Source organism: Palaemon carinicauda, chromosome 16 (assembly GCF_036898095.1).
Source record: "Palaemon carinicauda isolate YSFRI2023 chromosome 16, ASM3689809v2, whole genome shotgun sequence".
Classification (NCBI taxonomy): Eukaryota; Metazoa; Arthropoda; class Malacostraca; order Decapoda; family Palaemonidae; genus Palaemon; species Palaemon carinicauda.
The window spans coordinates 130,060,899-130,073,963 of record NC_090740.1 but is presented as its reverse complement, the minus strand read 5'-3'; the positions used below and the strand labels follow the sequence as shown (position 1 = coordinate 130,073,963).

The 13,065-nt window shown below is 40.9% G+C and overlaps 1 long non-coding RNA gene across 2 annotated transcripts in view; it reads right to left on the bottom strand.

Annotated features, from left to right (window-relative positions):
- Positions 1-3,260: 3,260 nt before the first annotated feature.
- LOC137655138 (uncharacterized) overlaps positions 3,261-13,065 on the bottom strand; it is a 61,781-nt gene continuing 51,976 nt past the window's right edge. For both annotated transcript variants that reach the window (XR_011046832.1, XR_011046831.1), the window contains one exon: positions 3,261-3,692. This is a non-coding gene — a long non-coding RNA (uncharacterized lncRNA). The remainder of the gene's footprint in view (positions 3,693-13,065) is intronic.

The following is a 13,065-nucleotide window of genomic DNA, read 5'->3' as shown; positions in this document are numbered from 1 at the left end:
GAATCCGGGTGTATAGGAATGTGGAAGTATGCCTCCTGAAGGTCGAGAGAGACCATCCAGTCGCCTTCCATAAATGCTGTCAAGACAGCCTGGTAGACTTCATTGTGAAGTTTGTCTTGACAATGAACACATTGAGCGCACTTGCCTCTTACGTACTCCTGCAGTGAACATGGCTGCCAAATCATTGGAGCCATCCCTGAGGGACTTGTTCCTGCAGAGAACGTGGCTGTCAGATCATTGGAGCCATCCCTGAAAGCCTTGTTTATGCATGACATAATTGTACAGCAAAACTTCAAAGGCTCGAAAATAGCTGTGAAGTCGACCTGTAAAATCTTGGAGCGTCTCATGGCCAGGCGCCAGGGAGAGTCTATGAGGTTTGAGAAGTCTATCTGGGCAGAGGCAGGAACTCCCAAGCTGAGAACTTCTCTCGTGTCATATCAGACTCTCGCTCTATAAGCCAGTTTAAAAGAAGGGAAAGCAAAGGCTGTCTCCCCCAAACTCCTCCTGGTGATAAACCAGTCCCTAGCAAACGTAAAGCTCTCTTAGAAGAGCGAGAGAGCACTAGCTTATAAATCAACGGCTTCGAAGTAGCTAGGCCTAGTGTAAGCTCTGACGTTTAGGCAAACGAGGAGCAGCAGTTACAAAAAGATCCGGACAAAGATCCTTAAAAATCAGCATGATTTATTTAAAGTCCATAGAGGGCTAAGCAGCTTTAGGCTCCTCTCCGTCTGACAGAGTCCTCAAGGGAATATCAGTAGGAGGGGGAACAGCAACTTCCTCATCTGAAGGAACCTTGTCCGACAATAGCCGAGTCTCAAGCAAGGGAGAGACCTACCATAGTGGCAATGCTTTACAAGCAGAGTCCACACGCACTGGTGCATTAGTAGAGGACCAGGACGCAACGTCATGTAACTGCTTGACAGTCTGTGAACTGTCAACAACAACAGGTGCGTGAGGACGCACAGCGTCCACTCAAGACTGCTTTGACCGCCTAGACTGAGCAGTCAAAACAACTCTAGAATGCGGAGGTTGACGCTCAGCGTCAAAACAAGTTAACTCCGATTGTTGGCGAACGTCCTGAACGTCAACAGGAGCATCAGCAAGTGGCCTAACGTCCAAATGTGGCTGAAAATCCACACGAGACCGCATCGAGTGTGGTTCTAAACAACCTGACTGACGTGACTTGGCTACGCCAACGTCAACAGGACGCACAAAGGAACGTTAGGGTGGCTGAAGGCCAGGATCTCGATGAGATAAACGGCTAGGCTCAACGGACTTATCGGCAGAATAGTCTTCCATAAGGGAGGCAAGCTTATTCTGCATGTCTTGCCGTACAACCCATTTAGGATCTACGGGAATGGTTGCGGTAAGAGACGAGGGTAACGTCTGTGACCGCAAAACCTTGCCTACAAAAAGACTCTCGGAGTCTGTGTTACGCTTTTGTTAGGCGGCGAGCAGTCTTCCGATGACTGCATAAGGTCAGAGCTGTCCTAATAGTTAAAACCAGGACGCTGGACCTGTCCTGAAAGGACTGACTTTCGCTTAAAGGGCCTCGAAACCTTGTTCCACGGTTTCTTATGCGAAAAGCCTTCGGATGACGAGGAGAAAATCGTCTCTCTCGCCTTATGGTAGGGGTGATCTTGGTAAGATACACCTGATACCATAGAGGGAACGTCTGTTCGCTGATCAAGGCCTCTCGAACCCATAAGTCGTACGACATTACTTCTCCCCTGGGCTTGGGAGCTTGCAATTGGTCCCGGACTAGGCGAACGACAGGCACGAACAGACGAACCCTCGGTCGCAACACTGACAACACTTTGCGCAATATCACTTTATCACTACGATTTTCTTTTTTGCACTTATTTCACTGAAATCGAATTTTTTAACAATCCACATTAGGTATGAATAAAACTGATTTCTACCTGAAGCACGCAATTCTACCCTCATCAAAAGGTTGTAATTGCGAAATCAGTCGTATAATGTAAGCACATTAATACCAGCAAAAAACAGTAAACATATTTTAAGATAAAAAAATCAGTGGCTGGGGAAGAGACTAAACACTAGTTCATTCAAAACTACGTTTTCAATCTCTCACCGTACAGTGCCTTGGGATGAGAATAAAAACTAAAAACGTTTTATCCTTTTTCCCCGTACAGAGACTAGGGACGAGAGTAACACGAGAACAACGTTACTCGCTTGGGACGAGATAAAGATCGGAACGTTCTCTCTCCTCTCTCTCTCCGTCTCTATCTCTCTCTCTCTCTCTCTCTCTCTCTCTCTTGATTTCGCACCGAAGAGAAGAGCCCACTTACCTTTCGTCAATAAACAGGTTATTTGACCAAAGGAAAAAAAAAAAAACAAAGGTTTTTCAATTAAAAGTTCCTTTAAAATAGTCTTTAAAACATTTAAGCTTTGAAAGAAAAAAGAACAAAACGTCAGAATCAATTTACTCTTTCTGCAAAGTGAAACCGTGATACTCTCTCTCTCTATCGTAACGATAGAGCGCAAACTGCGTAGAATAAATAAACTAAACGTTAGTTCATCTTTGAAACAGTACGAAGACTATTCAAAGAAAAAAACTATCATAAAATATTTACTAAAAATATTTCATTTAATAAGATTTAAATCATTAGCTCTGTAAAAGTTATTTACGATTGAAAAGGGCTCAACGTTGTTTAACTTTGGTTTCCAAGTTAGGACTGCCTACTCTCAGGAAAGGTCGCATATAAACAAATCATTAAAATTTATTTTGATGTTTATTATAAATGGAAAGCTAATCGAAGAGGCCTAATAAAGGCGGTTGAGATAAAAATATATAGAGGAAAATCTATAATTAATTTATAACGTGATAAGATAATTGCTAAAAGCCTAAAACACACTTCCGTCTAAGGGAAGGGTCGGCCATTTAAAAGTCAAAGAAAGTCCATACTCTCTTTGTCATCAAAAATTAAATCTATCCAAAAACTAGTTCAAGATTTAAGATGAAGATAAAACACCTGGACTGCGAAAGCTCAAACCAAAATGAAGTACTTCACCAAATATGTTGAGAAAACTCCAGGTTCTACAGCGAGTATTGATACGTCTTGTCGTCAACGTCGACAGAGATGAATTGAAGGGTTTGTTTACATGCAAGAGTGGTATCTGGCCGACAGTTGGCGCTGGTGGGCACACCCGCAACCTTCATATCGATCGCTCGCGAGTTTTTTGAGTGTGTTTTCTGTCGAGCCGCAGAGTTGCAGCTATTATATATTCACCGGCTAAGTTAAATATTTAAAAATAAATAATTCAACATGGAATGACTACAATAATCGATGAAAAATCCATTAGAAATAAAATGTTAATTACATGGAAAATTGCTGATCATAAAAAATTTCACATATTCAATACACCTGTATTAAGAAATCATTAAAATCCTAGAAACCAAAAACCTAATCGGAACCGGATAAATTGTCTGACATAGTTTTCATACTGAAGCGTAAATCTTTTCCAAAACCTTTGGGATTGCACAAACTACTGTTCAGTCTTTTCAAAATTTTAACTCCATGTCAGCTGTACATTAATATCAATCTTGTATGAAAATTTTTAATCTTCAAGTGCAGATGATTTCCAGAAAGAAGCTTGGAGTCTGATTTCCTTTATAGTAATATTTCTTTTCTCTGGTTTACTATTCCACTTGATGCACCACCAATAACCTGAAATGAAGTCATGATTTAGTATGGGTATAGTTTGTTATCATTACACCACTTCATTATGAATATATCATTTTCTAGAAACCTTAAGTACCTGTATAAATTTATATGAATAACAAAATGTATTTACCCTAGTGAAATACCCACAAAATTACTTAAATCATCAAAGTTATTATTACTATTATTATTTCATTGTTATTACTATTATCATCATAAGTTAATATCCTAAGCAGACCATTCAGTTTTATTTCTGGCCATCACGAGCCTGTTCTAACAACCCATCATGCAATGTTGAAACAGCTTATTGATTAGTACCCAAAATGGTGATGTGACAGAGAGCACTACAGCTGGTGGCCAAAGGCACTATAAAATATCATGTGACATCTACAATACATCCCTCCTAGACATTTATAAACAGTCATACTGAACAAATATACAAAAATAGTAAATTTGTTGAGGACAGAATTGCATCTTTAATCTGTAAAAAAGTAAGGCTTTCATTCTAAACTAAACATACTTTGAGCCACAAAAAACCATGTAAAACAGATACATTCAAAACCTCACAAATCTTTATGAAATTTAATTGTATGGAACAAACACTTTTCTGCAAGTCATTTTCTACATTTCTTCCATTTTACCTTTTCAGTCTTCTTCCATTCCTTCCTATTCTGATTTTCATAACCTGTTTACATTTTTCAACACAATAATAACAAAAACAATTAGATAAAAGACAATAAACTCAAGATCAGAAACAGGAAACAATGGAGCTGTCATCTGAACTTGAAAACAGTAAAATGACTTGGCGGTTTGAGGAATAAATGTATGGTTGTAAATCGTTTAATTTCAATAGCTGAAATTATTTGCCAAAAAACATAGGTTCTCACCAAGAGCCTCAAGTTTTTTACTCAAAACAACCAGATTGTTATTCATATACAAAATGAATGATGAGACCATAAGTTAAAAGTTGCTTGACATGGTATGTCAATGGAAGGACAAAACAGTAAATTTCAAAATTTGTATTTTCCCTAACAATGTCTGAGACAAGCCACTCATGGAGGACTTCTTCCATGTTCCAAATAGAGAGAATAAGGTTGTGGAGATGTTGATGGTGTATTCCTTGTCAACAGCATTTTATCATTATATGGTGTATTTCCTTATCTAGAACTTAGTAATATAACAAATTTGTAAGTAATTTGAATTTTTCCTAGTATAAAAACCCGGAGCTATTTATAGGGTATACTTTCGGCGCAGCTGAAAAAAGAGCCATGATAATTTTAGTGAGGGATAACTACCCCATCCGCTAGTTAGCAGGTTGGGGGTGGAGTAGACTGGCTACCCCGCTCACTCACACCTCTCGGCTGAGTAACCACTTTGCTTTATGGCAGGACTTCTCGGGGGACAGGGTGGCGGGCCAATTTGTATAAATAGCTCCTGGTTTGTATACTAGGAAAAATACAAATTACTTACAAATTTTTTATTTATTCCGATGTAGATACAAACCCTCCGCTATTTATAAGTCTTCCACCCGGATTCGACCGGAGCTACCGAGACCCCAGGAGAACGTCCACGTTTCTCCCTAGGTAGAGCTACTGGGGACAGGAACCCTCACTGCCAGCCCGCAAGGAGGAGAACAGCACGGGTCGGAGCATGCCTTCTGGCAGGTCCTGAGTTTGATGAGGCAACTCAATGGATTCAAGGATCCCGAGACTGTCCCTCGCGAAGGCAAGGACACGGTCCTGGACCAGGTCTACGGTACCCAGAAGCTCCCAAAGGCCAGCGTGGCTCTGCCCTGGTCCCAGGGAGTAAAGGGTGCCAGAGACAAGGTTGAGGGCCAGCTCGCCGAACTCGCCTCCTCCAGTCGTTCCTCTGCCAGGAACAAACTCCTCCTACCTCCTCGCGTACAGCAGAGGAGGTAATTCGAGATCATGGGGGAGTCCGGTTTAGCTCTTCCCCTCCACCACTCCGTGGAAGAGCTCTCTAGGGGGATTTCTTTCGAGAAACTCTCCACCCGGCAGGTGACATTCTCGGCTACGGAGATCCTAAGCCCGGAAAAGGTTGCGAAGTGTGCCATGCAGCCACTTATGGCTGGACATCTGGCTGGAGTCTCTGGGCATCCTGTTGCGATCCGAGGACTTGTCCAAGGAGAGCGCCAAGAAGGCCCTTGAGACTTTCCTCCTCTCGGGCACGCGCTCCATCAAGTTTTTAGCTCACCAAGTTTCGAACTTGTGGGCTAACTCGATCCTAAAACGTCGGGATGCTGTGACCGAGAGGTTCCACTCGAGGGTCCCAGCCGTGAATGTCAGAAGGCTCAGACACTCCTCCATCCTTTGAGAGAGTTTGTTCGAGCCCAAGGATGTAGAACGGACAGCTGAGAGGTGGAGGAAGTCGAATCAGGATTCGCTCCTCCAAAGGGCCCTCACATCTCGGCCCTACAAACCTCCAGCTCCTCAACAACCTCAGCAGCCTCGTCAGTCTAAGACACCGAGACAGGCTCCGGCAGCAAAGGCCAAGGTGTCTAAACCACAGCCCTTTCCTGTCAAGGACAAGAAAGGCGGAAAGTCCTCCAGGGGAGGTAAGAATCCTAGGGGGAGCGGGCGAGGCAGTAAACACTAGGATTGGCAATCCCCCTGCATGTCCACCAGTGGGGGGATGCCTAAAAAGTTGCGCTAACAGGTGGCAGCAACTCAGGGCCGATTCCTGGATGATCTCTGTGATCAGCCAAGGATATCGCGTCCCGTTCATAACATCCCTTCCTCCCCTGACAGCGAATCCAGTATTGTTGAGCTCCTATGCCATGGGAGCGGTAAAGGGGCTAGCAATTCGGGCAGAAGTCGAGACCATGCTCAAGAAGGATGCTCTCCAGGAGGTCGTCGACGGCTCCCCAGGCTTCTTCAGTCGACTCTTTCTTGTAAAGAAGGCGTCTGGATTGAATTGAATTGAATATGGGATTTAGGCATTAAGCCAAGCACTGGGGCATCAAAGGCCATTCAGCGCTATATAACTAAAATCATTCAATCATATCTGTACACTCACAACATTTAGTATCATTTTAACCTTTAATACAAATCGTAACACTTTCATACAATAAAATCTAGATGTGAAATAAATAGGGATTAAAAGGGTAAAATAAATAAATAAATTAATAAAATCAATTATAGCTCGTAATATAACCCAATACTTTGTATAAATTTTCTCAAGTTCAGGGTATTACAGTTTTCCCCCAGTATATCTCTTAACGGTTTGTCCTGGAGTAAATGTGTCCTCCTCTGGAGATTAAAAACAGGACAATCGACTAAAATATGTTTAACATCCATTGTCACTTGACAGGTATTACAAAGAGGGGCCTGTCTCCCTTCCCCACTCTTCATTAAATAATTGTGCGTTGCATGTGTATGGCCAATACGCAGCCTAGTTAAAATAATGGTATCCCTTCTACTTGTAGAATTACAAGATGACCATTTATCCACCAATGGGTGGATTTGTTTCAATTTTGTATTGGTGGTCCGTTCAGACCATCGAGCTTGCCACTTATTTTTACAGTAAAGATGAATCTCACTTCTAAGATCTTTGTAAGGAATACTCAAGGGGGATGGATTACTTAGCCCTGAAGCTTCCTTTGCTGCCTTATCTACTTGTTCATTCCCATCCACCCCAACATGGGCAGGGACCCAACAGAAGTGAACACTGATACTCTTCCTAGACTGCAGAAGTACTAACCAGTCCTGCACCTCTTGTACTAGATGATGGCCTGGCATAATTTGTTTTAATGAGAGTAAAACACTATTGGAATCCGTAAAAATTGTATAAAAACTATTTTGGTTGCCATTTTTAAAAATATGTTGGACTGCGAGAATTATTGCGTACAGCTCAGCAGTAAAAATTGAACAAGAGGATGGGAGTTTCCTTCTAATAACAATATCCCCCACCACAGCTGCACTTCCAACTCCTGCAGCCGATTTGGAGCCATCTGTAAAAACATGTTTCCCATGATGTTGAGCAGCATGATTTAAAAACTCACTTTTCATTACCCTACTAGGTAAGGTATTTTTCCCTCCTGCCGTAAAACATACTTTAACAGGTGGATTACACCAAGGAGGAGACTTGGGATATCCTACCTCTGCTATCTGTGCTGTTAACAAGCCTACTTCTCTAGCATCATTTTTCAGCTGTACTTCCAAAGGCTTAGGCACTCTAGATCTGTTAGGAGCCCGATCTAAAGGCGCCCTAACATATTTACAGTTAGGATTGTTTCTCACAGCAAGGGACCTAGCTAAAAACCTCAAACTCAACTCCTCTCTGCGAATGGAAAGGGGAGGTATGCCAGAATCAACATAGAGACTGTCAATGGGAGATGTTCTGTAAGCACCTGTGCAGATGCGAAGCCCAGCATTGTGAACAATATCAAGTTTTCCAAGTAAAGTCTTTGTAGCTGACCCATATATTTGGCATGCATAGTCTAACTTGCTCAGACACAAAGATGTATAAATTCTAAGCAAAGTTGTTCTATCAGCACCCCAATCAAAATGCGATATCACTTTCAGAATGTTCAGTGACTTCTTAACCCTGATAGATAGGTCATTTATATGGGGACCAAATGTCATTTTCTTGTCGAAAATGACTCCAAGAAACTTGACACTATCCTCATATGGCAAAATACAATCATTTAAGAAAAGGGTGGGGATCTCTTCCCTTTTACGAGTACGAGTAAAGCGAATGGCTTTGGTCTTCTGAGGAGAAAACATGAATCCGCGAGAATTTGCCCATGCGGAAGCAGCATTTATTGCAATTTGAAGATTTTGGCATGCTTGTAGTGCAGATGATCCACTACAATAAATTGCAAAGTCATCGACAAATAGTGATCCTTGTATGCCAGGAGGTATGTGACTAATGAGACTATTAATTGCAACAGCAAACAAGGTCACACTCAATACGCTGCCTTGGGGGACACCTTCTTCTTGCATGTAGGATGAAGATAGTTCTGACCCTACTCTCACTTTAATGGAGCGGTTTGATAAAAATTCTTCAATAAAAGAGAACATATGTCCTCCTATACCCCACGAGGCCAATTGCTTTAAAATACCACCCCTCCAGGTGGTGTCATATGCCTTTTCGAGGTCAAAAAAGACACCCACCACCTGGTTTTGGTTAGAAAAAGCATTTGAAATTTCCCTTGATAACATCAGCAAAGGGTCCAGAGTACTTCGGTTCTTCCTGAAACCAAACTGTCTGTTAGATAAAAGATTTTTTGATTCTAGATACCACACAAGTCTGTTGTTGATCATTCTCTCAAATAGTTTGCATATGCAACTGGTCAAGGATATGGGCCTATAACTAGATGGCAGTTCTGGGTCTTTACCAGACTTGTGGCCTGGAATTACAATTGAAGTATGCCAGGAATCAGGAGATGTATGGGAAGCCCATAGACCATTAAAGGTTTCTAATAAAAATTCCTTGGTATCCACTGGAAGATGTGATATCATTTCATACTGGATGCCATCCTCACCTGGGGCAGTTAAAGAAGAGCTGGAGATAGCATTTTGCATCTCCTCCATACTAAAAGGCAGGTTAAAAGCTTCAGTATTTGAAGAAGCAGGAGGAACAACAGATGTTGATGCTCTAATTTGTTGAAATGCTGGGGAATAGTTGTCAGCACTTGATACATGAGCAAAGTGCTTAGCAAGAACCTCTGCTACATCTTTGGGGTCAGATATATATCTATTATTTTCCCTTAATATTGGTAGAGGCTTAGGGACGAATTTACCTTGAAGTTTTCTAATCTTGTCCCATATTTCCTTTGAAGGAGTTTTGGTATTAATATTAGATATATATTTCTTCCAAGATGCTCTCTTTGCTTTTTTAAAAATTCTTTTTTGTTTGGCACAGGCTCTGAGATATGCTATTCTATCTGCTAAATAGTTTGTCCTCAAGTATCTTCTGAAGCAAGTTCGGGTCACTTTTCTTGCGTTGGCACATTCTTTACTCCACCAAGGAACTACAGAGCGATGAGGTAAACCGCATGTTTTAGGTATAAACTTGCTAGCATTATCATCAATAATATTTTCAAGATGTTGATAGGCATGCACTGGAGATGTAAATTCATCATATTCTTTATCAGTGTGTGAACAGTTTTCATAAGCTGCCCAGTCTGCCTCATCTATCTTCCATTTTGGTGGACACTGAGAAGGAAGATTATGGACATAATTTAACATTATTGGCCAATGGTCACTGCCATGTAGGTGTTCATTTACTGACCAAAGGTAGTCCAATCGAATGGATGAGGAACAGATTGACAAATCAATGGCTGATGTAGAGTTGTGGAATACATCATACCTAGTTGGAGAACCATCATTCATTAGTATTACATCATTGTTGTCGATTAATTCTTCAACAAGATTACCCCATCTATCGCACACATTTCCACCCCATAAAGTATGCTTTGCATTAAAATCACCCATTAAAATAAAAGGGGCAGGAAGCTGATTGATCAAGTCTTGGAGGTCAGAAAGTCTAAGCCTTCTTGGATTACCAGCATGATCTAAGAGGAAAAGTTCTAAGGATGGTTCAATATATAGCGAGCATAAAGTAATTTTTTTCCCGATATGAGTTCTAACTGCACATGCCTGTAGTGGTGTATTGAGTGGGATTGTTTCAAATTTTACAGATTTGTGAATAATAAAACCTGTACCACCTTGAGCTCTTGCAGCTTGCAAAGGAGGGGATCTACAAAAATGATAATTGAGTCCAGGATTAAATGGTTTGTCACTGATCTTGGTTTCCTGTAGGCAAATTACCTTCGTGTCTGAGTCCCTGGTTAAAGTTTTTATTTGCTCAATGCTAGTACTTAGACCTCTGCAATTCCACTGGATGATAGACATTATCTTTTGTTATTATTTTTCTTTGTCTCATTTGTCTTTTGGGACTTTTCAGATGAAGCCATGTAAGGCTTTACTAGGCCACCACTCTTCTTTTCTTTCTTTCTAGGATCTTTATAAGAGTCAACCTTAGGATCATGAGCAGTAGGGCACTTACCTGACTTAGATGAAGGTGAGGATGATGGGGACCTTTTCCTCTTTGGAAGATCTTGTTTTCCAATCTCCATCAAATCAGGTAGAGATTCTGCCTGAGACAATACATTTAAGGTGGTGGAAGCCACATTGGCTTCCTTGGAGGATTGTGCTAGAACTTCAACAGTTCGAGCACTTAACCCAGAAGGCTGGGCTACTACCTCTAGGGGAGATGCTCCTATCGGTGACAATACTTTTGGTGTGTTGGACACCATATTGACCTCTTTGGAGGTTTGTGCTCTGGCTTTTATAGCCTGAGCACTTGACCCAGATGGCTGGGCTACTACCACTAAGGGAGATGCACCTGACGGGCCAGGTGCTGCCACTGGTCCCCCTGTGGTAGTAAGGGGTAGTGGATTATAATCTTTTGTTGGCATCTTAACCGCGCGAGCAAAATTAAGTTGCCGATTGAGTAAATGCTTTGCATAACCTACACTTATATGTTCAGCATTTGCTTTCAAGATTGCAGCTTCTTCATTCTTGTATTCTCTACATCTTTTATCATTTGGTTTATGTTTATCTTTACAGTTTGCACAGGTTGTATCTCTGTTGCATTGGCCATGTTCTAACAAAGAACAGTTAATACAGATCTTCGTATTATTGCAGTACCGGGAAGGGTGACCGTACTTGAAACAATTAAAGCATTGTAAAGGCCTAGGTTTATATTCTCGAACACGTACTCTTTCATTCTCAATAATTATATGATCTGGTATAACAGGGGTTTCAAATGTTAAAACTACCATGCTTGTTTGAGGAATCTTACTTACTTTCCAAACATTAGCAGGGCACATGTCCAGAATTTCTGGTTCTGAGAATTCATATAGATCTTTATCAAAAACTACTCCTTTACCATAGCTGAAGCTCATATGTGGTTTAATATCCTTAATAGGATCAATTTCTGCAATCTTCATGCCACAAAGCATGTGAGCTTGAGTATCTGATTTTGCATTAATCAAAACAGATTGCTTACCGTATCTACTAATATCCTTACTTTTAATTAAACCAACTTTTTTTTTGTATAAATTTACTCATCTTATAATAGTTATAATTATCTATCTTTCCAGATGCAATTATCCATGTTGGGGGCTTGGGGGTTCTTACTTCTGGAAGTCTATGCTCTATTTCTTTTTCCATCCATTCTTCTGGTTTATATACCTCTAGGTGTCTTGGTGCTTTATCACATAAAGCCCCAGAAATCAAACAATTGTCAATTTTTATGCTCTCTAAATTTTTATTTGCTTCTAAAGCAATCTCAAAACTTGAAAATGATACCCAAGCTTCCCAAAAACCTTTACTACCATTAAGCTCCATTAAAATTTCTTTGATTGCTCCAAATCTACAGAAGGCTTCATGAATTATGTCATAGCTACAACCAATTGGTATGTTTTTTAAGTGGAGAATTTTCAGATTTTTTGTTGGATCTGGTAATGAGCCAGAACCAGAGAGTAAAGTATTACGGTTATTACAAGCATCATTTTCCACCAGTGCCGATAAATTGTCTTTAACAACACTGGTCAAAAAAGTATTGTTGGAGGAATCCTTTTTATTGCCGAGGTTGTCAACAGAGCTTTCCCTATTTAAACAAGCAGAAGTCGTCAACGGTGTCTGGGGTTCGCCATTTGATCCAGGGGTACGGGGAATATTAAGTTTACTCATTAATTATTTTTCAGGGGGAGGGAAGGGGTCATAATAACAATGAAAAAAAAAAAACAATGGAAAAAAATATAGTTTAAGGGAGAGAAAAAATTAAGACTGTCTGAAATTCCAAAGAAGACACCGTTAGCCTTTCCTGGAATTAATTTCTCCACCAATGACACCTGTGAAAGCTGCTTACCAAATGTCCACTCCCTACCCTACCACAAAGGGATGGTACCACTATGATTAGAGTGGCTCAAGTGTATGCCAAACCCGCTTGATGGGACTGAGAGCATTTCATGAATACAATCATCCCCACTCTAATCATAGTGGCAGGCAAACCGGACAGAATGCCGAGAGTCCTATCTCTATAAAATCGCCAACCCCTGGAATCCGAAGGCCAAATTTCCTAAGAGATAGTTCCGCGTGCCAGTATGGGAATACTGACACTCCTAGGTGTCCAAACATTTTCGGGCAGTTGGCAAGACCACCACAGCTCCCACAATTGATTTTGAAATAAAAACCGATCATGGATACAATGTCCCCTCTGAAAAACCTGGACAGTGAAATGGGTAAAAGAGTTTTGACAGCAAGGTTGGAGACAGCTGATAATTATGAAGGAGGAATAAGCAATAAGAGGTAATAGAAAAAGAATGAGAGAAATTTAGAGTCAAACT